A 23,814-nucleotide genomic window follows, 5' to 3' on the forward strand; every position below is an offset into this window, starting at 1 on the left:
TCCAATGGGCTGATGTTTTCCTCAGGTGGAAGGACTTCTCACTCTCCCTAAATTCAGCCTCAAAACCTTTGATACCTGAGACAAGGCTGTTTCCAGATATGTACTTCAGGAGAAGCTGGAGTCCTTGATTGGGGTACTGCACGTACCAGAAGAGAGAGGGCGAAACAGAAGATGAGTAGTTGCACCTCAGCTCCAGATGATCTCCTTCAGAGATAGTGATGTGTCCGTCAGGCTGGGTCACTGACTGGGCTCCGGCTCCTCCTGAAACATCAATGCTGAATCAATGAACTCAGCCAGAACAAAAAGTCTATTCAAAGTCAGTCCAAAGCAATGTTCCATGTGTAGACAAGAGAGTAAAATGGAACAGTACTCACTCAGGAACAGGAGCACCTCAAGCATCAAGGTGAACACCAGGGTCATGGTGGAGCAGTAAGGAGGCAGTGAGCTCCTTTCTGGGAGATTCTCCACAAACAAAAGTCTGATGACTGGTGGACTTGAACCCAGGTTGCTGTGAGGTTGAGAAGGAATGACACAGGATTTAGATTTCTGATGGACGTTGTAAGGTGTGTTGGGAGAGAGGCTGTCTTAACAAGACTGCCTGCCTCTGGCGTCTGAGATGCTTTACATGTCATTGTGCAAAAAGTGGTGTCCGAATATCTCTTTAAACTGTAGGGAAGGAAGGTTTTTGTGCGATTATTCTGATCTTATATAGAAAAACCATTTCCAGTTTACACAACAGCCCCCTCTATTGGTCAGATAGAGAAAGAAAGAGCTGTTCACAATTTTTGTGAACCTTCCTCACCTCCTTCCTGCCAGGAACACAAAAGTCTCCGAAAGGAGTGGCAAGCACTACAGAAAGTGGCTGCTCTGAATGTGGTCTGCAGGTGAGTAGCATCTGCATCACCGGGGAGCTATTCTGAATGCAGAAGCTCAGGCCCTACCCAGACTTCCTGAGTCAGAATCTGCATTTTAATAAGATTCCTGCGCACATTAGAATTTGAGAAACACTTGTCTAGATGAAGGAGGTAAAAAATACCTTTTGGATTTAATAATAAAGAGATCATTGGTATTTCTGAGAAAAAATAGATTGGTTACAGGAGAGGCATGTATGAGTTTGGAGGAATATTAAATATGTTTTCAGAGGAGCATGCTTGAATATTTTAAATGATGGGAAGAAATCAGTAGCAAGAAAGTCCTGAAGAACCAGACCATAGAGTTTGGACGATCAGTGGGCTGAGGTGCCAGAGAAGTCAAAGTGAATGGAGTGGGTGAAGCGTTTGGACAGAGGCGCACTATTTAAAAGGAAGAGAGATATCTTTTTTATTATTAGGGGAGGGAAAGTGAATTATATGTGTAAAAGCAGGAATGTTTCATGTGGAAAGCAGAAAGTTGAGGAAGATTCATTTAATGATAAGAGTTGTCTTTACGGTCATCTACCATGACTCATCAAAAGGTCCTGGGTAAGCTGTACTAAGAGCGAAGAGAGTCAAAGGAGATATCGTAAAGTATAGAAATGATACGTTATAAAAACATACAGAATTTTCACGCACCATTTCATTTACAATTGATGTTAAAAACCACGAATATATGGAGACAAACTTCTGTATGGCTGTGTTGATACATATGCTTAGATGGGGGCACATTGGCCTCCTGGGATGATGGTTTAAGTAAGAACCAGGTGTAAGAGTGGGAAACATAGCCATGTGTTGGCTTGAGGGATATAATGAAGTAGAAGTATCTTCAAGTGTTCCCGTAGTGGAAGGTTTCCAACCCACTCATATAAACCAGCTTCACAAACCAGCTCTCATTAATCAGTGCACTTGTCAAAAGTAAACTGTGGTCAAGCTGTAGGCAGATCTACTGAATGGTTCTTATAAGTCAGGGACAATAATAAAAGCTGGGATTAAAGAATAATATGTATGGGCCCCTATCCTTGTGGAATTTGGACTAGTGAAGAGTTAAAACCAAAAAATATTCTTAGCATAGTAGATATGTGGTCTTACAAAACTGTGCACAGAACACTAAAAGAGGGAGAGGGCAAATAAATATAATTTATGTAACCTGGAAAATCTTTTTAAAAGTAAATGTGACATTTACTGGGTCCTGAAGATTGAATAGGATTTTGCCAACTTGAGAAAGAAATAATATTTATAAGAAGAAAATATGAGAGTGAGTTCATTTGATATGGCTGATGTTCAGAAATCTTGGTGTAATACTGGGGAGGAAGATGAACACTTACTGGAAGTAATACTGTAGATGGCCACATAAACCTTGGCTTTTACTTTTGCGTCATGGGGAGCCATAGAAGGTCCTGAAATAGAACAGCAATCTAATCTGATGTGTATTTTAGAATGATAACTTCAGGGATAGATTTGGGAAGTAAGAGCTCATGGATAGGGGATACATTTAAGAAGTTATTCCAACCAACTCAGTGAGAGGTTATGAGCACCTGGACCAGTATAGTAACAAGGCAAGTAAAAAGAGGTGGTTGGGGCTTCCCTGGTGGCACAGTGGTTGAGAGTCCGTCTGCCGATGCAGGGGACACGGGTTCGTGCCCCGGTCCAGGCAGATGACGCGGAGCGGCCGGGACCGTGAGCCATGGCCGCTGAGCCTGCGCGTCCGGAGCCTGTGCTCCCCGACGAGAGAGGCCACAACAGCGAGCGCCCACATACCACAAAAAAAAAAAAAAAAAAAGAGGTGGTTGAATGTGAGAAATATTTAGAAGACAGAATTGATATGACTTCATATATCAGTCAACTTTGACTAGGGTAATGCTGAGTACAAACAACCTCACAATCTCAGTGGCTCACAAGAACAAAGTACTGAGTTGTCCATGGTATGTTAGCTGTGGGTCAGCTGCAGTCCCAGCACTCGGAGGCTCTGCTCTTGGATACAGGACGATTCCGTTCTGCTACTATGAGTTATCTTTTTAGTCTGGACCTTGTGTCTTCTTCACATTATGGATAAAAGCTGAAAGGACAACCGCTACCTGGTAAGTGCAGGGAAGAAACAAAAGAAGACATGCCATGTGAACATATTTAGGTTTAGCTATGATAGAACATACTTCCTATCCACTCACATTCCATTGGTCAAAGCTGGTCACATTGCCGTGTCCAAAGTCCACAGTGAGGCCAAGTATAGAAAATATACTCCAGCTAAAGATTAGCACAGTAAGGGTGAGAGAGCATGAATAGTCAACACATAATACACTCTAATACTCTTGGAAATGAGCTACATGAGAGTGAGCTTATAGGGCACTCGGATGTTAACTCCCTTACGGAAAAGAAGGTATATTCACTTTAAAATCTTTAAGAAAGTTTTTTGTGAAAACCTAGGAGAAATCAATAAAAAATTATTTGCTTTTCCCATTTCTCTTCTTTGTTCTTTTTGTGTTGAAGAACATGCCTTCAATGAAGTAGGATGTAGCAACGAGTGGTGAATATTACCCTACTTTAATCAGATTATTTTAGAAAGGTTTGAGTAACTATCTAGTTCACTTGGAATCATGGCAAAAGAGGAGGCTAGGAATCTGATTCAATGATATGGCCAATATACTGGTGGGAATGGAGGTGAGTGATGTGTAATGACAGTCCCGTTAGTTGACGGAGCTACAGTGACTGGAACGCTTGTTTATCTATCATTGCATTTCCCCCTGGTTATAGAAAACACTGTAATTCATTGTATTTGCCTTTTCCACCTCACACATGGCTCTTTCTCAAAGCTGGTACCAGAGCAGCACCAGGCACAGGTTTGGGCTGCAGAGGCTGAAGGGCACTGTGTGCAGGCACAGAGAGATGTGGCTGAGTCTTCAGCCTCGGATCCTTGATGTACATGCAGCTGTAACCCTCCTTAGTATTCAAAGTGATTCTTACTTATCCTTCCTCCTTTTCATCCTCATTTACAGTCATTAAAACAGGTCCTTAGGGCTTTTTCCAGCTTCCCATCTATACCAGTATAAAGCATAAAAAGAGCTGGAAGGGAAACTGCAGCTGAAATTGGTGCTCCCTCCTTCCTAAACACGCAGAGATGGAGAAATCTGTTCCACACTAAATATGCTGCTCATTTCTGTTCAGAAAGGCAGGGTCAGACATACACTGATCTCTCTACACAGTATTCATTGTCTTCACACGTTCCCAGATAGAACCTAGAGTTACGTGACTACATCCCCCTCCTTCTCCATCACTGCCACATACTGTTCAGAATGTCTTCAGCAGCCCCTGGACTTAAGGCCAAGATGAAGTCACAGGATTAACAATGGAGCTGGCAAAGGATTCCTCTCCATTTATCCTGCCCAAGTATCCTCAGCAGAGGAATATTCTTCTTCAGAAAATAGGATTCTGCATCTGGTTGCCCAGCCAATCAGAGACAAGACCCCATACAAGTCCTAGAAACACACCAACAATTTCTGACCTAGACTCAGTTTCCTGTCACTCAAAAGGAGGGCTCAAACACTGCTTGCTTGAGACCAGCTTCACAAACAGGACATCCCCGATGAGTCCACAGCACAAAGAGAGCTGAGAGCCATTCAGAAGTGGGCTGCCCCATCGTGCACTGCAATTATTCAACTTGAGAGACATTGGGATGGCAATTTGTGGCAGGAAAAACACTTTGGTTAGGAACCTTTTATAGGAACTTTCAACAAAATCCTCATATTATAAATGTGCACACATACCATGTGCTAAATTATCTATTGCTTTATGTACATTGTTCGAATACAGAAATCACACAATAGAATTACTATCATTCCCAATTTACCAACAGGAAAACTAAAGCTGAAAGAGATTGAGGAATTCACTCCAGGTCAAACACCTGGTAATAACTAGAACACATATCTATCTGGTAAGGAGTCCATGGTGTTTGGAATCTGCCACGCGACTTACATTTGTGATACTCAGTAAATGTTTTAAATGGTAGAGAAGATACGTTCTAAAAATAACAGGAGTCTGCTTTTTGGGTTTCTTTCTACTAGCCAAAAAATGGAACAACTTAAATGTACTGAATGACTCCATTTACATGAAATGTTCAGAAAAGGAACCTATGGAGATATAAAGTAGATCACTGGTTGCCTGTGGCCAGGTATCGGAACAGGGATTAACTATAATTGAGCATGAAGGAGCTTTTTGTGGTGATAAAAGTGTTTAAACCTGGATTATTGTAATGCTTTCATAAGTCAGCTAATTTACCAAAAATCACTGAACTGTACATTCAAAATGGGTGAATTTTGTGGAATGTCAATTTTACCTCAAATAGCGTTGTTTAAAAGTAAATAAGAATTATGTTCTATCTTGCCCGTGTCACAGTCCAGGAATAATGCTAGTTTGATTGAACATACGCATATTAGTTTAAACAGTCATCTTGTGCCCAGAATATCCTTAAGAGATCTGAAAATTATGAAAGCAATACTCTCTGTTCCCTGTGAGCTTAAAAAACAGCTGGAAAAAAAAAAAAGACATCCAGGGGAAATTTAACAGTACAAGATAGCAGTAATTAAGATTGTTCAGAATCTAAATGTACTTCCGGAAAATTGGCAGTGTAAATTGACTATATAACCTTCTTTCCAGTGAACAACTGAAATAAATAAAGGAAAGAGCATGGGGAAGGTACTAAACTCAGGGAACAGTACCTTCCACACACTCAAATAGTGTTCTGGAAAGTGGAACAGGATTGGAAGATATCTCAATGGCTAACCTCTGACTTTCCTTCCCAAGAAAAGAGATGCCACTGTGGTTAATAAAGGAAATCCTGAAAAACCTCATTAATGTCTCCCAATTTAGAAGTGCAAAGGCTGAGGTTAGGGATGGACTGCTAGACAAACAGAAACTAGTACAAGTAAAGTTCCTTTTTTTTTTTCCTCCAGATCAGACCACTTGATGAATAGGGTAGTGTGGGTATGACCACACCATCATAAAGCCTACTTGCTGTGAAGCGTATTTCTGATGAAAATACTGATCCATTGAAAAATTCACCTGGATATTGGAAGGTATGTATCCAGAACAAGACAGGAACACCTCCAACAGCCTTGACATTCATGCAACTAGTAAGGTAGAATCCTGTAATCTACAGCAACCCACCTTACCTGAAATCGAGGAGAAGCCAATTGATCACTAGATATATTGCATAAATTAAATCTCAGATGAAGTGACTTGCAGGATATACATATTGACAGTTCTAGATAAACACACAAAGATTAGTCCAGTTTAAGCTTTTATATCAGTGTTTGAATAGCATGGACTCTAGAAATAATTTTATCTTTGGTACATTTATTTTATATATATACACACACACACACACACACACACACACACACACATATAAATTGAGCCTCCTGCACTAAGTATTGTTCACTCATAGAGGATTCTGTAGTGAAAGGATATAAAAGACCTACAGTGCAGTAGGAGGAGGAAGAATTAAATAAATGAATTTTTAAAAAAAGATAATTATAGATAGTGATAAGCATTTAAAAAATACAATATTGTATTGAGCTAGAGAGTTGCTCTTGGGGTGAGGGAAGGCATCTGCTCTAGACAGGGTATGGAGAGAGGGCTCCACTCCGACACTTATTCTGTAACACCAGACAAGGTATCGAACCTCTCTCATGTTCAATTCCCTTTTCTGCAAGTAGCCAGTATCTTTCTGGGGGTGCTGGGCTCAGCACTGGCATTCATCATCTCATTCACTTCTCATAAGAACCCTGCATGGTAGATTCTGTCAATATCCACATGGTAGATATGAGGAAATGGAAGCATAAAAATTATTAAGTCATTTTCCGAAGATCACTCAGCTACCGAGTGGTAGATCTAGAAATACAACCCAAGTCTTTGGTCTCAAGCACTTTGCTACACTGTCTCCCTAAAGTAGGATGGACCCAACCTTGAAGGGTTCCAGTAAGAATTAAGTGAGAACACACATTCAAATCACCCAACACAATACCTTCCCTAGGTTAGGCACTCAACCAGCTGCAGGCAATGTGCAGAATCTTGCGGGGGGTTGGGGGGTTGGGGTAGGGGTGGGGGTAGGGTTGGGGGGGCATGTTGGGAGACGGAATCTGAAATTGCAGAGGAATGTAGCTCAAGATAAATTTCAATATTTTTTTGAGATATATGTAGCAGGTTACCTGGCAGATTTCATGTGTTATCGTACGTATCCATGGTCTATCATGCTCTTACTGTTAATGAGAAGTCAATTCATTAAGGTGTCATATTGAGAGATTGGGTGGGCATATTATAATATGAAATGAGTGTACCACCCAGTATTTGGTACAATTGTTTATTTTTTCCCATTATTGACTCTTGCTCCCACTTCTCAGGATATTGCTATACTACAAGAAAGGACAGAGCAGTAGACACAATTATACTTACCAGAGAAGAAACCCCAAACTTGCACAACAATTCTGAGCTTTCTTTCCAAGGTAGCCTATAACTCCACAGGCAAAATCATCTCATGTGTTGTATATGTTATTTGAAATCAATCACTTTCACATCTGGCTTGCAAAAGAAAACAACCAGCCGGTTCTCCTGAATCCTCTCTCTCCTGATTTCTGCATTGGGAAGTTTACTGACTGGTTCAGCAATGGCAGCTTCTATTGTGACTAGGCTTCACCACAATTTTACCCAATGTCACTAGAGGGCAGCAGCGAGGCCAGTGTAGGCATCACAAAATATTTGAGCAGGACACCAGGTGGCAGTGCTTCAGCTTTCTTTCTTGCTGCATGCAGTGTGCTAGAGCCTGATTCTCAAGGAAGGAAAATAGAAAGATTAAAGAGATAAAAGATTCCCAAAGGGGTGACATTTGAGTAAAGACATGAAGGAATTCAGAGGTGCACCATGTAGATATTTGGGGGCATAACATCACAATAGAGAGGACAAAGGCAAGGAGCACAGGTCTTGATATAGAAACATGCTTGGAGTGTTTAAGGAATAATATGTTTCCCTGTAGCCCCTTATTCTTCCCAGCACACTATTGCATAAGGAACTTGCTAAAGCATTCAGCACTGTTAACTGATTAGTGGATGATTTCCTCATCTATTGATCCTGGGGCAATTTGTGCCTAGGTTTGGCATCTTCTTTCCTAGTTCCCTTTAGGTTCCTGTTTAAACCAGTAATGTCACCATCACTGAGACATCCAGCCACCCTGTGCTGGGGCCAAGTGCTTCTCCATAGTTCGAACCTTGCTCTTTAGGAGCCCCATAAATGCTACACTCTGGCTGGCAATAAAAGTTAGAGATGATATTCACAGTTAGGAAAGTTATGTCTCATTTCCCAAAAATTAAAATAATTGGAACAATAAAATCTATCTCATAGGGTTTATGATATTTGAATTAGATAATGAATCTGAGATGCATCCTACAGTGCCTGACATATAGTAAACCCAATAAGGACCAACTTTCTTTTTTCTAGTAAAACCTTCCTTTCCTTCAATGTCCGGGTCTGTGTTCTGTTACTGCTTGTTGTTTTCTCCACATCAGTTCAATGATGGGAGCTTCTAAGAAATTTACTTAAGCACTTATTTTCCTGGAGACAGTCATTATTTTTCCCTCTCTTCTTAGGTCCTATTCTCCTAGCCATACTGATTCACTCAGGATGCTAAAAGGGCACAGATGAGGTTTTATTTTCATTTCTCTAATGAATAATAATAATATTCCCTGATGAATAATGATAATTTTTGTATATTTATTAGCTATTGGATATAATATTTCTGAATTGGATCTCCAAGATTTTGCCATTCTTATTAACTCTTTTCTTATTGATTTACATGAGCTTTTAATATATATTGCATTTGAGTCTTTATCAGAAATATGCATTGCAAATACAGTTTACCATTCTGTGCCTTGACTTTCCCACCTACTAGCAGTGATTTTTAACAAAGACAATTTTAAAATATACTTTCATGTTCATAAGAAGCCAGTTTCAAAGTTTTATTTATTTGTTTTAACACTTCAAAAATGTTTTCACTTGGTGACTTCTGATGTGAAATCAGGCATCATTCTTAATGATATTTCCCAGAATACAATATATCGATTTTCCCTGGGTATTGGCAAGATTATTTCCACTTAAATATTTAAGTGGATTTGCCTTCAATGCCTTGCAAATTTCTGCCAAAACCACAGTGGTGGACTTGCAGAATTCCTTATTCATCTTTATGATTTTCCACATAGCATTGCTCCTGAATAAGAAACTTGTTTTTTAGGAAGTCAGGTAGTACAGTGAGTGAAGGTACTTGCTATGAGCAAATAGGTTATGGAATGGGTAATGGAAATGGTAGTTATAAATACCACCTACAATCATGTGGTCATTTGCAGAAACAAGAACTATAATACTTATGACAATTTCTTTTTCATTTTGATATGAATCTGGTTATGTATACATTAACCATTTTTAAATCTCTCCCCTACTTGTCTGCCTGTGGTAACATATGATGTGCAAGTATAAGTTTATCTCATATCTCATTGTATCTCAGTGGTTAAGATGCAGGATTCAATGGGACAGTGTGAATGAGGTATAAGAGGAAAGAACACCACCCCAAAATGGATAAATTAACTGGGTGTACTCTCTTCGTGAGAGGGTTAGCTTGGTTTCGGTTGAATGGGGAATAACTGCATCTTATTAACAGGAAGCATAGTTTTGCTGTTGTGTTTATTTGAAAGTTGTGTTGTTAAAAGAGGTATAGATGGGTGACAGTTGACATAGAGGGTACTGTAGTAGCTTTGTAGTGTCTCAACTATCTGGATATCTATGTCCCAGAATTTGCTTCCCTGTATTGTTCTGGGTTAGGGTTGGCCACAAAAAAGACTTGCACAAGGTTTAGAAGGTAGTTGTCATGAAGTAGCCACATTTTTTGTGCTCTGCTGGTTGGTGCAGGGCTCCAGGAACTGGGCAACTCACACATGTGGCTGCTGATGAACTAGCTCATCTTATTGTTGACTCACAACTCCTCTACCGCCCACCTGATCTCCTCCTCATCTTCTCTTTGTCTTGGACCAAGTATGCATGTAGCATGAGGGTAAATGACACCCACATCTCCTTGAGGTCACCCACCATTGTGAGACTGAAGGAGGTGAGAGACAGACAAGTTTTAGTGTGTCTTTGTGGGTACCATTGTCCTCATGGGTTCTAGTATCCGTACATGTCACAGTCTGTCCATGCTTTTGTCCACATCCAACTTTCCTTCCCAAATGACACTCTAACAGTGAATTCAGGCTCAACACCAGATGCAAAGATAACAGCTTTGTATAGACCGCTCCACCAGCTCTAGCTATTGCGTGAGTTCTATTCTCTACAGTGAGCCTCTTATTCTAGATCACTTGTAATTTGCTCCTCTGATTGTACCCTGACACAAAGTCTAAGGGGAAAGGACTAAGGAAATGATTTTCATGACCATTTCAGATAACTAGACCCAGGTTTGTGATGTGAGTGTCTTTAGGTGGAACTGCCACTTTAAATTATTATGGAGCAAGTTTTCAACATTAGACAATTTTACACATGTTCTGTGTGATGGACTTAAAGTCAAAAATTCAAGACTGAGTATGTATTAGTAGAAAGTTACTCTGGACATCTGTTCCCAAGTGAGATAGCAGGAGATTTTATTTAGAATTAAATCTCCTGATCCAGACCACAGATTAAGCAACCACAGGACTACCATTTCTTGTCTGGCATCTGCAGGTGTGCCTTTCAGCGTGGCTCCCGCAGCAAGGGGGCTCTCTCTTATTGAGCTCTGGGGTTTTTGTTTGGCTTTTCCTATTACTTCAAGCACTGTGAGGTCCCAGAGAGCACAGAAGTAGTTTGCAGAATCTTCCACCAGTAAGGCTGAAATGGTGAGGCTGATGAATTTATGTCTTTCCTGAAAGTTTACAGAATAGCGGCCATTCTTTGCATTTTGTTCAGAAGAAATCTGATGAATAAGGAAAGTCATCTCTCCACTGGGAAGCTGCTTATACCAAACAATAACGTACCAGCTCAAGCTTGTTTCATACTGACAGCTCAAGGTGACTGCCTCCCCTAGCTGACTGGATATGGCTGGCTGGACTTGAGTAACTTTCTGGACCGCACCAAATCCTGTGGGAAAAAATTGGAAAACAGAGCTGAAGTAGTGAACAAAATAATGTAGGAATTAAACTAATTTAGGACCCAAAGAAAAACCAAATTGAAATCATGATAAGCATTCTTTTCTCCAATCCTTCTTTCCTCCCCAAGTCCATGTGAAGTACCATGTGCCTGTGTGCAGTCCTTTCAACCTGAACATTTGTACCCATATTTGGAACCATCCCTACCAGAGAAGATGAAGGCCAGCAATACCCAGGGCAGGCTGGAGAGCACCATGTGGCAAGAATTCCCCTGCACATATGTTTTCAGTTCTGCCTCAAGCTGAGAGTTCACTGTCTTTGAGGGCCTAGCAGCACATATACATAGTACCTGGGTTCCTGTGTCACTCCTCCAAACAGGAAGTAGGGTGTTATGTTCATAGACCACGTGGTCAGTGCACAGATGTGGAAAAAGTCTGGCTCACCACAAAACTATGTCTACTTTTCTTCCCACGGTAATTGTTAGGCAGTATCTGAAATGGAGCATGGAAAAATTAGTATTAAAGTTTTGAGCTGAGGGGAACTACAGATTAAACAGGTTGACACGTGTTGATAATTATTCAGCAGAATAATTTTGCCGGTCCATTTAAAATAGAATTTAGTATAGGGTATGCACCCTTCTTGTAATCTACTTACTGGTCATTTATTTAGCCTCTCTTTACTTTTCTCCATTCTGAATCAGTGGAGTTCTTTTAAAACTCACAGATTTTCAGCTTTCTTGGTGAAAAGCAGTATTATCCAAAATAATTAATGTATCTCTTTTTTTTAACCGGGTTCTAGGGCTCTATTTAGAGTTTTCACTAAATAAAGTTACTTTAACATGAAATGTTAAAAAATCAGCCCCTCAGGTTTTCAGAATCTATTCAGTTTTTTATGTTTTCATGAAATTATAACAGGAATAATATATTCTTTTGAAACCTGACATTGAGTCTTATTTATTAGACTTTGAGGAAGATCAGGATATTCCAGATATTCAGTCCTGTTGCCTCCCCAGGTAGAACTGTACTTAGTAGATCATGTGTCCTATGCTTGTCTTGATGTCACGTTTTCTATCCCATTGGTCCAAAGTGTTCTGTCTCACTTGTGAGGAGCTGATTATTTTTCTCTTTGTAAAATAAAGTCCAGATACGCACGCCAGATCTTTCTGTGACACAATGCTATAATGCACTCCTACAAAACATGTTATCTACAGGCTGTAAACACTCAGTACATGTCAATGCCACAGAAGTTGGTAACTGACGTTTTGTATACTGTTACTCGTTCCTGTGGAATGTAGCTGTCAATCTTCCATTTGGTTTCATTGTTTTCACGGAAGAATTAAAATAAAAGAACCAAAGGCAAATAGACAAGTAGAAAAGGAAGTACAGACAAGGTCTCTAAAACAGTGCTAGTCCTTTGACTTTAAGGTCAAAATAACTCATTCATGAGTGACGCAGGGGTGAGAGTGTATTTTTAGTTGAGACATCTACTCCTCTGTCCCATTTCACCTCTGAATGCTGACAGGCAGCCGAGGCCCTGGTTTGCAATTATGTGTAGCTAAGCAGAGGAGAGCCATGAATGCCCACAGCAGTCTGGGGAGCAGCATAATGGCAGGATTTCCCCCTTGTTGAAATGGCCCTGCTCTGAGTTCCTGACAGTAAAGGTGCAAGGTCCCTCAGCTGCACTATAGCAGCTGTCTCTGAAATGTAGTTTCTGGCTGGATCAAGTCTGAATGTGTATAACACCCAGGTTGGGAGATTTGGCCTGCCTTAAACATTGTGCTCCCTTTCCTTGTGGTTTAATGATAAATGATTATATATAGTAAAGGACAGTCCAGTGATCAATATTGAAGGACATATGGGAAGGAGATTTATTACTTTAAATTTCCAAATTTAGTAAATTAATCTGTGATGGAATCTGAAGGGCTTACCAGAAACAAATTCATTATGAATCACGCTGTGTTTGCAAATATTCATTCATGTTCTTCTGATTGTTTTCTTGCCTCCAATTTCGATTCTAAGGTGAAATATGTTCACTGATCCTCGACTTCCCTACAAAAGATAAGCCAGAAGCCATCACCCCCCTTCCTTCCTACTTACCCGCCAAATCATGGGAACTGGTAACTTCACAACAGCAAATACCACTCAGACAAATGAGAACAAAACAGGGTTCTGACTTCTGTTATATCTCCAGTTGTGTATTGGAATAACAAATGGTAGTGGCAGTAAAATCATATTCGCTTGTGATGTAACTCTATGCTTAACTTATTAGAAGTTGTAGGAAGCAAGGCTCCACAGGTCCTCTAAATCCAAATGTTTGGCCATGTGTTTGTCATGAGTGCACATATATTGTTTGGTGCAATTCTATAATTATCATTATAGTTGTCACGAAGACAAAGCTTCTCATAACATACTGTTTAATCAGTGAAAATATAAAAACTATTAACAGTATAAATGCTTTCCAAAATAAAAATATTTCCTTCTCTTGACATTGAAGGAATGAAGATTCTTTTCCATTTTATCCTGAAATTTCATCTAATGAAGTTGTTTATGCCAAATGATCAAATTTCAAGCATTTTATTTTTGTTTCAGCACCTCATAAAGAAACCCCAATGAGAAAAACTGAGTTATTCTGTTGTAGATTGTCTTCAGACTCTCCTTGATTCCTTTATGGGAATTCCAAATTCACATATCATATGAGGGCACAGAATCACTACTGGGGTTCCCAGATCTTCCCTAGTCCCTCCCTGTGACATCCTTGATGACAGTTTTCTCATGCTGACCATGCATTCCCATCTAGGCATTATATCTTATTTTAATCTTGTATATTTCATTCAAGTGAAAGCTACTCTACTTATATATACATTCTATTCCAAATTTGTTATTAAAGTGTTCAAACTACTATAAAAAAAGTAAATCAAACTCTGAGAGCCAGGGAATTCATATAGTGACATCTTTGTTTTTTAATTTTAAACTATAGTCATCATGCTGTACATTGCATCCCCAGGAGTAATTTATCTTTAACTGGAAGTTTGTACCTGTGGAACACCTTCACAGACTCCCACCCCCATCCCCACTGATTCTGACAATCGCCAATCTGTTCTCTGTACCTATGAGTTCTGCTGTGTGTGTGTCTGTGCCTGTGCTTTAGATTCCACATACAAGTGATTTCATACAGTATTTTTTTAATTTTAATTTTCATACAGTATTTGACTTTGTCTTCACTTAACATTATGCCCTCTAGTTTCATCCATGTTGTAAATGGCAGGGTTTCTTTTTTTTTTGATGACATTATCCTTGTTCATTCATCTGTCAATGGACACTTAGGTTGTTTCCAAGTCTTGGCTATTGTAGATGAGCTGCAATGAAGAGATATCTTTTTAAGATGGTGCTTTTATTTCCTTCAGGTATATACCCAGAAGTGGAAATGCTGGATCGTATAGTAGTGCTCGTTTTAATTTTTTTGAGGCATCTCCATACTGTTTGCCATAGACATTGCACTCATTTACATTTCTACTGACAGTTTACAGGGTTCCTTCTTTTTTACATTCTTACCAGCACTTTTTTTCTTTCCTTTTGATAATAGCCATTCTGACAGGTGTAAGGTGATACCTCATTTTCATTCTGATTTTCACTTCCTGATTATTAGTCATGTTGAGTATCTTCTAATTCACCCATTGGCCATTTGTATGGCTTCTTTGGGAAAATGTTTATTCAGATGATCTGCCTATTTTTTAATCAGATTGCTTTTTCTATTGATCATATGATATTTTAATATATTTTGATATTAACCACTTAGCAGATATATAATTGGAAAATATTTTCTCCCATTCCCTAGATTGCCTTCTCATTTTGTTCCTGGTTTCTTTTGCCTCACAGTTTGATGTAGTCCCAGTTGTTTATTACTGCTTTTGTTGTCTTTGCTTTTGGTGTCAAATACAAAAAAATCATTGCCAAGATTGATGTCAAGGAATTTGTTCTGTATGTTTTGTTCTTGGAGTTTTATTGGGTTAGGTCTATGTTCAAGTCTCTAATCCAATTTGAGTTGATTTTTGTGTATGGTGTAAGATAAGTGTCCAGTTTCATTCTTTTGCATAGGGCTTTCCATTCTTCTTAACACCATTTATTGAAGAGACTTTCCTTTCCTGAAAGTATATTTTTGGCTTCTTTTTCATGAATTAATTGACTATGTACACATGGGTTTATTTTTACTTTTGTTTTTTAACATCTTTATTGGAGTATAATTGCTTTACAATGTTGTGTTAGGTTCTGCTGTATAACAAAGTGAATCAGCTATATGTATACATATATCCCCATATACCCTCCCTCTTGCATCTCCCCCCGACCCTCCCTATCACACCCCTCTAGGTGGGCACAAAGCACCGAGGTGATCTCCCCGTGCGATGCAGCTGCTTCCTACTAGCTATCTATTCTAGATTTGGTAGTGTATATATGTCAATGCTACTCACTCACTTCGTCCCAGCTTACCCTTCCCCCTCCCTGTGTACTCAAGTCCATTCTCTACATCTGCGTCTTTATTCCTGTCCTGCCCCTAAGTTCATCAGAACTTTCTTTCTTTTTTTTTAGATTCCACATATATGTGTTAGCGTACGGTATTTGTTTTTCTCTTTCTGAATTACTTCACTCTGTATGACAGACTCCAGGTCCATCCACCTCACTACAAACAACTCAATTTTGTTTCTTTTTATGGCTGAGTAATATTCCATTGTATATATGTGCCACATCTTCTTTATTCATTCATCTGTCCATGGACATTTAGGTTGCTTCCATGTCCTGGCTATTGTAAATAGGGTTTCAATGAACAGTGTGGTACATGCTTCTTTTTGAATTACGGTTTTCTCAGGGTATATGCCCAGTAGTGGGATTGCTGGGTCATATGATAGTTCTGTGTTTAAGGAACCTTCATACTGTTCTCCATAGTGGCTGTATCAATTTACATTCCCACCAACAGTGCAAGAGGGTTCCCTTTTCTCCACACCCTCTCTAAAATTTATTGTTTGTAGAATTTTTGATGATGGCCATTCTGACCGGTGTGAGTTGATACCTCATTGTAGTTTGATTTACATTTCTCTAATGAGTAGTGATGTTGAGCATCTTTTCATGCATTTGTTGGCAATCTGTATATCTTCTTTGGAGAAATGTCTATTTAGATCTTCTGCCCAGTTTTGGATTGGGTTGTTTGTTTCCTTGATATTGAGCTGCATGAGCTGCTTGTATATTTTGGAGATTAATTGTTTGTCAGTTGCTTCGTTTGCAACAAAATATTTTCTCCCATTCTGAGGGTTATCTTTTTATCTTGTTTATGATTTCCTTTGCTGTGAAAAAGCTTTTAAGTTTCATTAGGTCCCAGTTGTTTATTTTTTTTTTTATTTCCATTTCTCTAGGAGGTGGGTCAAAAAAGATCTTGCTGTGATTTCTGTCAAGAGTGTTCTGCCTATGTTTTCCTCTAAGAGTTTGATAGTGTCTGGTCTTACATTTAGGTCTTAAATCCATTCTGAGTTTATTTTTGTGTATGGTGTTAGAAAGTGTTCTAATTCATTCTTTTACATGTAGCTGTCCAGTTTTCCCAGCACTACTTATTGAAGAGGCTGTCTTTTCTCCATTGTATATTCTTGCCTCCTTTATCAAAGATAAGGTGATCATATGTGCGTGGGTTTATCTCTGGGCTTTCTATCCTCTTTCACTGATCTATACTTCTGTTTTTGTGCCAGTACCATACTGTCGTGATTACTGTAGCTGTGTAGCATAGTCTGAAGTCATGGAGCCTGATTCCTCCAGATCCATTTTCCTTTCTCAAGATTGCTTTGCCTATTCAGGGTCTTTTGTGTTTCCATGCAAATTTTAAAATTTTTTGTTCTAGTTCTGTAAAAAAAAAAGCCATTGTTAGTTTGGTAGGGATTGCATTGAATCTGTAGATTGCTTTGGTAGTATTGTCATTTTCACAATGTTGATTCTTCCAATTGAAGAACATGGTATATCTCTCTATCTGTTTCTCCATCTGAAGAAATCTGTTTAATTTCTTCCATCAGTGTCTTATAGTTTTCTGCATACAGGTCTTTTGTCTCCTTAAGTAGGTTTATTCCTAGGTATTTTATTCTTTTTGTTGCAATAGTAAATGGGAGTGTTTCCATAATTTCTCTTTCAGATTTTCCATCATTAGTGTATAGGAATGCAAGAGATTTCTGTGCATTAATTTTGTATCCTGTTACTTTACCAGATTCATTTATAAGCTCTAGTAGTTTTCTGGTATCATCTTTAGGACTCTCTATGTATAGTAGCATGTCATCTGCAAACAGTGACAGCTTTACTTCTTCTTTTCCGATTTGGATTCCTTTTATTTCTTTTTCTTTTCTGATTGCTGTGGCTAAAACTTCCAAAACTGTTTTGAATAATAGTGGCGAGAGTGGACAACCTTTGTCTTGTTCCTGATTTTAGAGGAAGTGGTTTCAGATTTTCACCATTGAGGATGATGTTGGCTGTGGGTTTGTCATATATGGCCTTTGTTACATTGAGGTAAGTTCCTTCTATGCCTACTTTCTGGAGAGCTTTTATCATAAATAGGTGTTGAATTTTGTTGAAAGCTTTCTCTGCATCTATTGAGATGATCATATCGTTTTTATCCTTCAGTTTGTTAATATGTTGTATCACATTGATTGATTTGCATATACTGAAAAATCCTTGCATTCCTGGGATAAACCTCCCTTGATCATGGTTTATGATCCTTTTAATGTGTTGTTGGATTCTGTTTGCTAGTATTTTGTTGAGGATTTGTGCATCTATGTTCGTCAGTGATATTGGTCTATAGTTTTCTTTCTTTGTGACACCTTTGGTTTTGGTATCAGGGTGATGGTGGCCTCATAGAATGTGTTTGGGAGTGTTCCTCCCTCTGCTATATTTTGCAAGAGTTTGAGAAGGATGGTGTTAGCTCTTCTCTAAATGTTTGATAGAATTCGCCTGTGAAGCCAACTGGTCCTGGGCTTCTGTTTGTGGGAAGATTTTTAATCACAGTTTCAATTTCAGTGCTTGTGATTGGGCTATTTATATTTTCTATTTCTTCCTGGTTCAGTCTCAGAAAGTTGTGCTTTTCTAAGAATTTGTCCATTTCTTCCAGGTTGTCCGTTTTATTGGCATGTAGTTGCTTGTAGTAATCCCTCATGATCCTTTGTATTTCTGCAGTGTCAATTGTTACTTCTCCTTTTTCATTTCTAATTCTGTTGATTTGAGTCTCCTTCTCTTTTTTCTTGATGAGTCTGACTAGTGGTTTATCAATTTGTTTATCTTCTCAAAGAAAGAGCTTTTAGTTTTATTGATCTTGGATATTGTTTCCTTCATTTCTTTTTCATTTATTCCTGATCTGATCTTTATGACTTCTTTCCTTCTGCTAAATTTGGGGTTCTTTTGTTCTTCTTTCTCTAATAGCCTTAGGTGTAAGTTTAGGTTGTTTGTTTGAGCTTTTTCTTGTTTCTTAAGGTAGGATTGTATTGCTATAAACTTCCCTCTTAGAACTGCTTTTGGGGCATCCCATAGGTTTGGGGTCGTCGTGTTTTCATTGTCATTTGTTTCTAGGTACTTTTTGCTATCCTCTTTGATTTCTCAGTGATCTCCTGGTTATTTAGTAGTGTACTGTTTAGCCTCCATGTGTTTGCATTTTTTACAGTTTTTTTCCTGTAATTGATATCTAGTTTCATAGTGTTGTGGTCAGAAAAGATACTTGATATAATTTAAATTTTCTTAAATTTACCAAGGCTGGATTTGTGACCCAAGATGTGATCTCTCCTGGAGAATATTCCATGAGCACTTGAGAAGAAAGTATTCTGTTGTTTTGGATGGAATGTCCTATAAATGTCAATTAAATCCATGTTGTTTAATGTGTCATTTAAAGGTTGTGTTTCCTTATTTATTTCCATTTTGGATGATCTGTCCACTGCTGAAAGTGAGATGTTAAACTCCACTACTATGATTGTGTTACTGTCAATGTCCCCTTTTATGGCTATTAGCATTTGCCTTATGTATTGAGGTGCTCCTATGTTGGGTGTATAAATATTTACAATTGTTATATCTTCTTGGATTGATCCCTTCATCATTATGTAGTGTTGCTCTTTGTCTCTTGTAGTCGTCTTTATTTTAAACTCTATTTTGTCTGATATGAGAATTGCTACTCCAGCTTTCTTTTGATTTCCATTTGCATGGAATATCTTTTTCCATCCCCTCACTTTCAGTGTGTATGTGTCCCTAGGTCTGAAGTGGGTCTCTTGTAGACAGCATATATACAGGTCTTGCTTTTCTGTCCATTCAGCCAGTCTATGTCTTTTGGTTGGAGCATTTAATCCATTTACATTTAAGGTAATTATCAATATGTAGTTCCTATTCCCATTTTCTTAATTGTTTTGGGTTTGTTATTGTAGGTCTTTTCCTTCTCTTGTGTTCCCTGCCTAGAGAAGTTCTTTTAGCATTTGTTGTAAAGTTGGTTTGGTGATGCTGAATCCTCTTAGCTTTTGCTTGTCTTAAAGGTTCTAATTTGTCCATCAGATCTGAATGAGATCCTTGCTGGGTAGAGTAATCTTGGTTGTAGGTTTTTCCCTTTCATCACTTAAGATATGTCCTGGCACTCCCTTCTGGCGTGCAGACTTTCTGCTGAAAGATCAGCTGTTAACCTTATGGGCATTCCCTTGTATATTATTTGATGTTTTTCCCTTGCTACCTTTAATATTTTTTCTTTGTATTCAACTTTTGATAGTTTGATTAATATGTGAATTGGCGTGTTTCTCCTTGGATTTATCCTGTATGGGACTCTCTGCACTTCCTGGGCTTGACTGACAATTTCCTTTCCCATATTAGGGAAGTTTTCAACTATAATCTCTTCCAGTATTTTCTCAGTCCCTCTCCTTTTCTCTTCTTCTTCTGGGACCCCTATAATTCGAATGTTGGTGCATTTAATTTTGTGCCAGAGGTCTCTGAGACTGTCGTTGATTCTTTTCATTCTTTTTTCTTTATTCCGCTCTGTGGTAGTTATTTCCACTATTCTCTCTTTCAGGTCACTTACCCGTTCTTCTGTCTCAGTTATTCTCTATTGATTCCTTCTAGAGAATTTTTACTTTCATTTATTTTGTTGTTCATCATTGTTTGTTTGTCTTTAGTTCTTCTAGGTCCTTGTTAAACGTCTCTTGTATTTTCTCCATTCTATTTCCAAGATTTTGGATCATCCTTCCTATCATTACTCTGAATCGTTTTTTCAGGTAGACTGCCTATTTCCTCGTCATATTTTTTGCTCTGGTGGGTTTTTCCCTTACTCTTTCCTCTGCTGCATATTTCTCTGTCTTCTCATTTTGTTTAACTTATTGTGTTTGGGGTTTCCTTTTTGCAGGCTGCAGGTTCATAATTCCCCTTGCTTTTGGTGTCTGCCCCCATTGGATAAGGTTAGTTCAGTGTCTTGTGTAGGCTTCCTCGTGGAGGGGACTGGTGTCTTTGTTCTGGTGGGTGGGTTTGCATCTTGTCTTTCTGGTGGTCAGGGCTGCGTCCAGTGGTGTGTTTTGTGGTGTCTGTGAGCTTAATATTATTTTAGGCAGCCTCTCTGCTGATGGGTAAGGCTGTGTTCCTGTCTTACTAGTTGTTTGGCATAGGGTGTCCAGCACTGGAGCTTGCTGGCCATTGGGTGGAGCAGGGTCTTAACATTGAGGTGGAGATCTCTGGGAGCGCTCTCACTGATTGATATTACATGTGGCCGGGAGGTTTCTAGTGGTCCAATGTCCTGAACTCAGCTCTCCCACCTCAGAGGCTCAGGCCTGACACCAGGCCGGAGGACCTAGACAACAGGGGCTTATATTTGGGCTCTCCATTCTACCCCATTCATCAATGTGTCTGTTTATATGCCAGTACCAGTGTTTTGACTACTATAGCTTTGTAATATAGTTTGAAATAAGCAAATGTGATGCCCTCAGTTTTGTTCCTCTTTCTCTAGATTGCTTTGGCTATTGGTGGTCTATTTTGGTACCATACAAACTTCAGGATTTTTTTGTTCTATTTCTGTGAAAAGTGCCATAGAATTTTGACAAGGATTTCATTCAATCTGTAGATTGCTTTGGGTACTATGGATATTTCAACAATTTAATTTTTTATGTCCATGAGAACAAAGTATCTTCCCATTTATTTTTGTCTTCTCAATTTCCTTAATCAATGTCTTATAGATTTCAATGTACAGGTCTTTCACTTCCTTGTTTAAATTTATTCCTAAATATTTTCTGTTCGTTGCAATTGTAAATGGAATTGTTTTCTTAACATCACCTTCTGATAGTTTGTTAGTAGTATGTGGAAACACAACTGATTTTTCTGTATTGGTTTTGTATCCTGCAACTTCACTGAATTTGTGTATTACTTCTAACATATACTGACATCTTGTGGGCACGTCTCCCACTGCTAAGCCAAATGATGTGATTTTCTTTTCACTTTCTCTTTTTGTGTATGAAAAAGTGCACATTAAGAACTGGAGTAGGAAGTCTCTATGCTGTTTATTTTCGGTTGAACAACATTTTGTTCATAAGGAAGTTAAAAGATTTTTCTAATGGGATTTTTATTGGCATTTCTGTGGCCTATTCAGGAAGAACACCAAGTCTTATACAGCCTTGAGAGGAGGGGGAAAGTCTCTCTAAATGACAAGAAAGATGGGGCTTCCCTGGTGGTGCAGTGGTTAAGAATCTGCCTGCCAATGCAGGGGACACGGGTTCGAGCCCTGGTCTGGGAAGATCCCACATGCCACAGAGCAACTAAGCCCATGCACCACAACTACTGAGCCTGCGCTCTAGAGCCCGTGAGCCACAACTACTGAGCCCATGTGCCGCGACTACGGAAACCCAGTCGCCTACAGCCCATGCTCCACAAGAGAAGCCACCGCAATGAGAAGCCCGCGCACTGCAACGAAGAGTAGCTCCCGCTCTCCGCAACTAGAGAAAGCCCGTGCACTGCAACGAACACCCAACACAGCCAAAAATAAAATAAATAAATTCATAAAAAGTTTAAAGAAAAGAAATACTTTTAAAAAAATGACAAGAAAGAGTAAATGAGACTCAGATACAGAGGGTGATGTGCTCAAAGTGACTGAGAAGGTTAAGGTCAGATCCTAACCTAGAAGCCAAGTTGCCCGATTCTCTGGTCTCCTAAAATGTTTCTAGGGATCATGTGTTACTAGGAGGGCCTTTATAGACGGCATGTCTTGGTATAAAGGAAACAATAGACCTGGCACTCATCCTTACGCTCCACAAACCCTGTTCATAACTGGTCTTTCCCCATTCTCTGCGTGTGCCTAGCGGCCCCAACACAGAGTAGACTGGCCAGGAAGAGAGAAAGGAGGGCAAAAAGGAAAGAAAGAAGGGGGAGTAGACTTGAAAACGTTTTCTTGTTATCTTCTCAAGTTTAAGAGAACTAAAAGAGATTGAGGAAAAATAATTCTCTTCCCACTGGAAAAAAAATTACACTTTTCTTTGTTCCTACAAAAAATTGACAAAAATGGATCAATTAAGCTGGAAAGCTGCATAGCCACTTCTTGTCTTCCTCTTTGTGTGTCATCCCATTTGAAGTAGCAAGAAAACCTTTCATAATGGATTGGGACAAGGCCAGGAATCATTGAATGTTTTGGAGCTGTGCCCAGACTATTCTGCTTAAAACAAAGAGAATAAAGTATATCATTTGTCATAGTTTCCACATGACTTCAATATTGCATGTGAGCTAACTACTCTTTCCCCATCTGATCAGGGACGTTACTGACAGAGATACAGCAGGCCCCTCTTGCGACTAAACACATGAATGCCGTCACCAGATCCCAGGCAAGTCCACCTACCAGCTTTTGTAAAGTTACTGTACGGATAATGGAAGAGAACAACTTAGATGTGCGTCTCTTGCTACAGATGGGACAGTTTTGGTCATTTAAGTTTTTAGAATGATCACTGTGTGTAACAAGACAATTGTTGCAGTATTTACAGAGTTTTTGCTTTTTTTCATTTTTCAAACCACATGATGTTTCCTTCATTCAGGCAGATGGGTGATTCTCAGCTCATCACTTCAAGGAAAGGATGTACTGCTGGGAAAAAAATAAAGCTGCCTTGCTTACCATTTTATTTCAAAAGTTTTAGTCCTATAGGCAAATCAAAGGACAAGCATCAGTTACAGATTTAGGAGATGATACACTGAAATAATACAAGTTAGCCTACCTGAGGCAAAATAAGCATTTTCTAAGTGGAGCAAGGGGGAGAGGAGAGAGTATCCGAGTAAAGCAAGGAGGCATAAGTATCGATGGGTCCTTGGAGGAACATTGAACCTTGTCCCCTAGAGACATCTTGGAAAGAAAACCACAAGACCTCTGGGCCACTTTCATGTATTAAATAAATCTCAGTGCAGCCCTGGTTAAAACTTCCATCTTCATTTCTCTCTTCTGCTCTTTGAACCTGAGGCTTGACTCCTGGCTGCAGTAAGGTCAGCATGGCTTGCTCTGTTCTCTTCCTCTGCCTTTTGTCTTTGGTTCTAATTCCCTTGAGGTTAGGGAAGAAACAAAAGTTAAGAAGAATTTTTTAAAAATGGCAGACACTTTCTCATTTAACTGGTGTGCACCTTTGGGGTCACTGCTTTCCTGCCCAACCACTGATGGCCTCGATGTGCGAGCATCCCTGTGAGAGAGCAGCCGGGGACCCTCAGGAGCCTCCTCAGGGCAGGATCTCCCCCTCCCTGTCAGATCCCATTCAGGAAGCACTC

General features: G+C 39.3%; 1 protein-coding gene across 4 annotated transcripts in view; it reads left to right on the top strand.

The window, feature by feature from the left end:
• SALL2 (spalt like transcription factor 2) overlaps nucleotides 1–23,814 on the top strand; it is an 802,697-nt gene that overhangs the window by 256,748 nt on the left and 522,135 nt on the right. For all 4 annotated transcript variants that reach the window (XR_013826964.1, XR_013826965.1, XR_013826966.1 and 1 more), the window contains one exon: nucleotides 5,858–5,980. The gene's annotated coding sequence lies outside the window, so the exon portion shown is untranslated. The remainder of the gene's footprint in view (nucleotides 1–5,857; nucleotides 5,981–23,814) is intronic.

The sequence above is a fragment of the Stenella coeruleoalba genome, assembly GCF_951394435.1.
Source record: "Stenella coeruleoalba genome assembly, chromosome: 2".
NCBI lineage: Eukaryota > Metazoa > Chordata > Mammalia > Artiodactyla > Delphinidae > Stenella > Stenella coeruleoalba.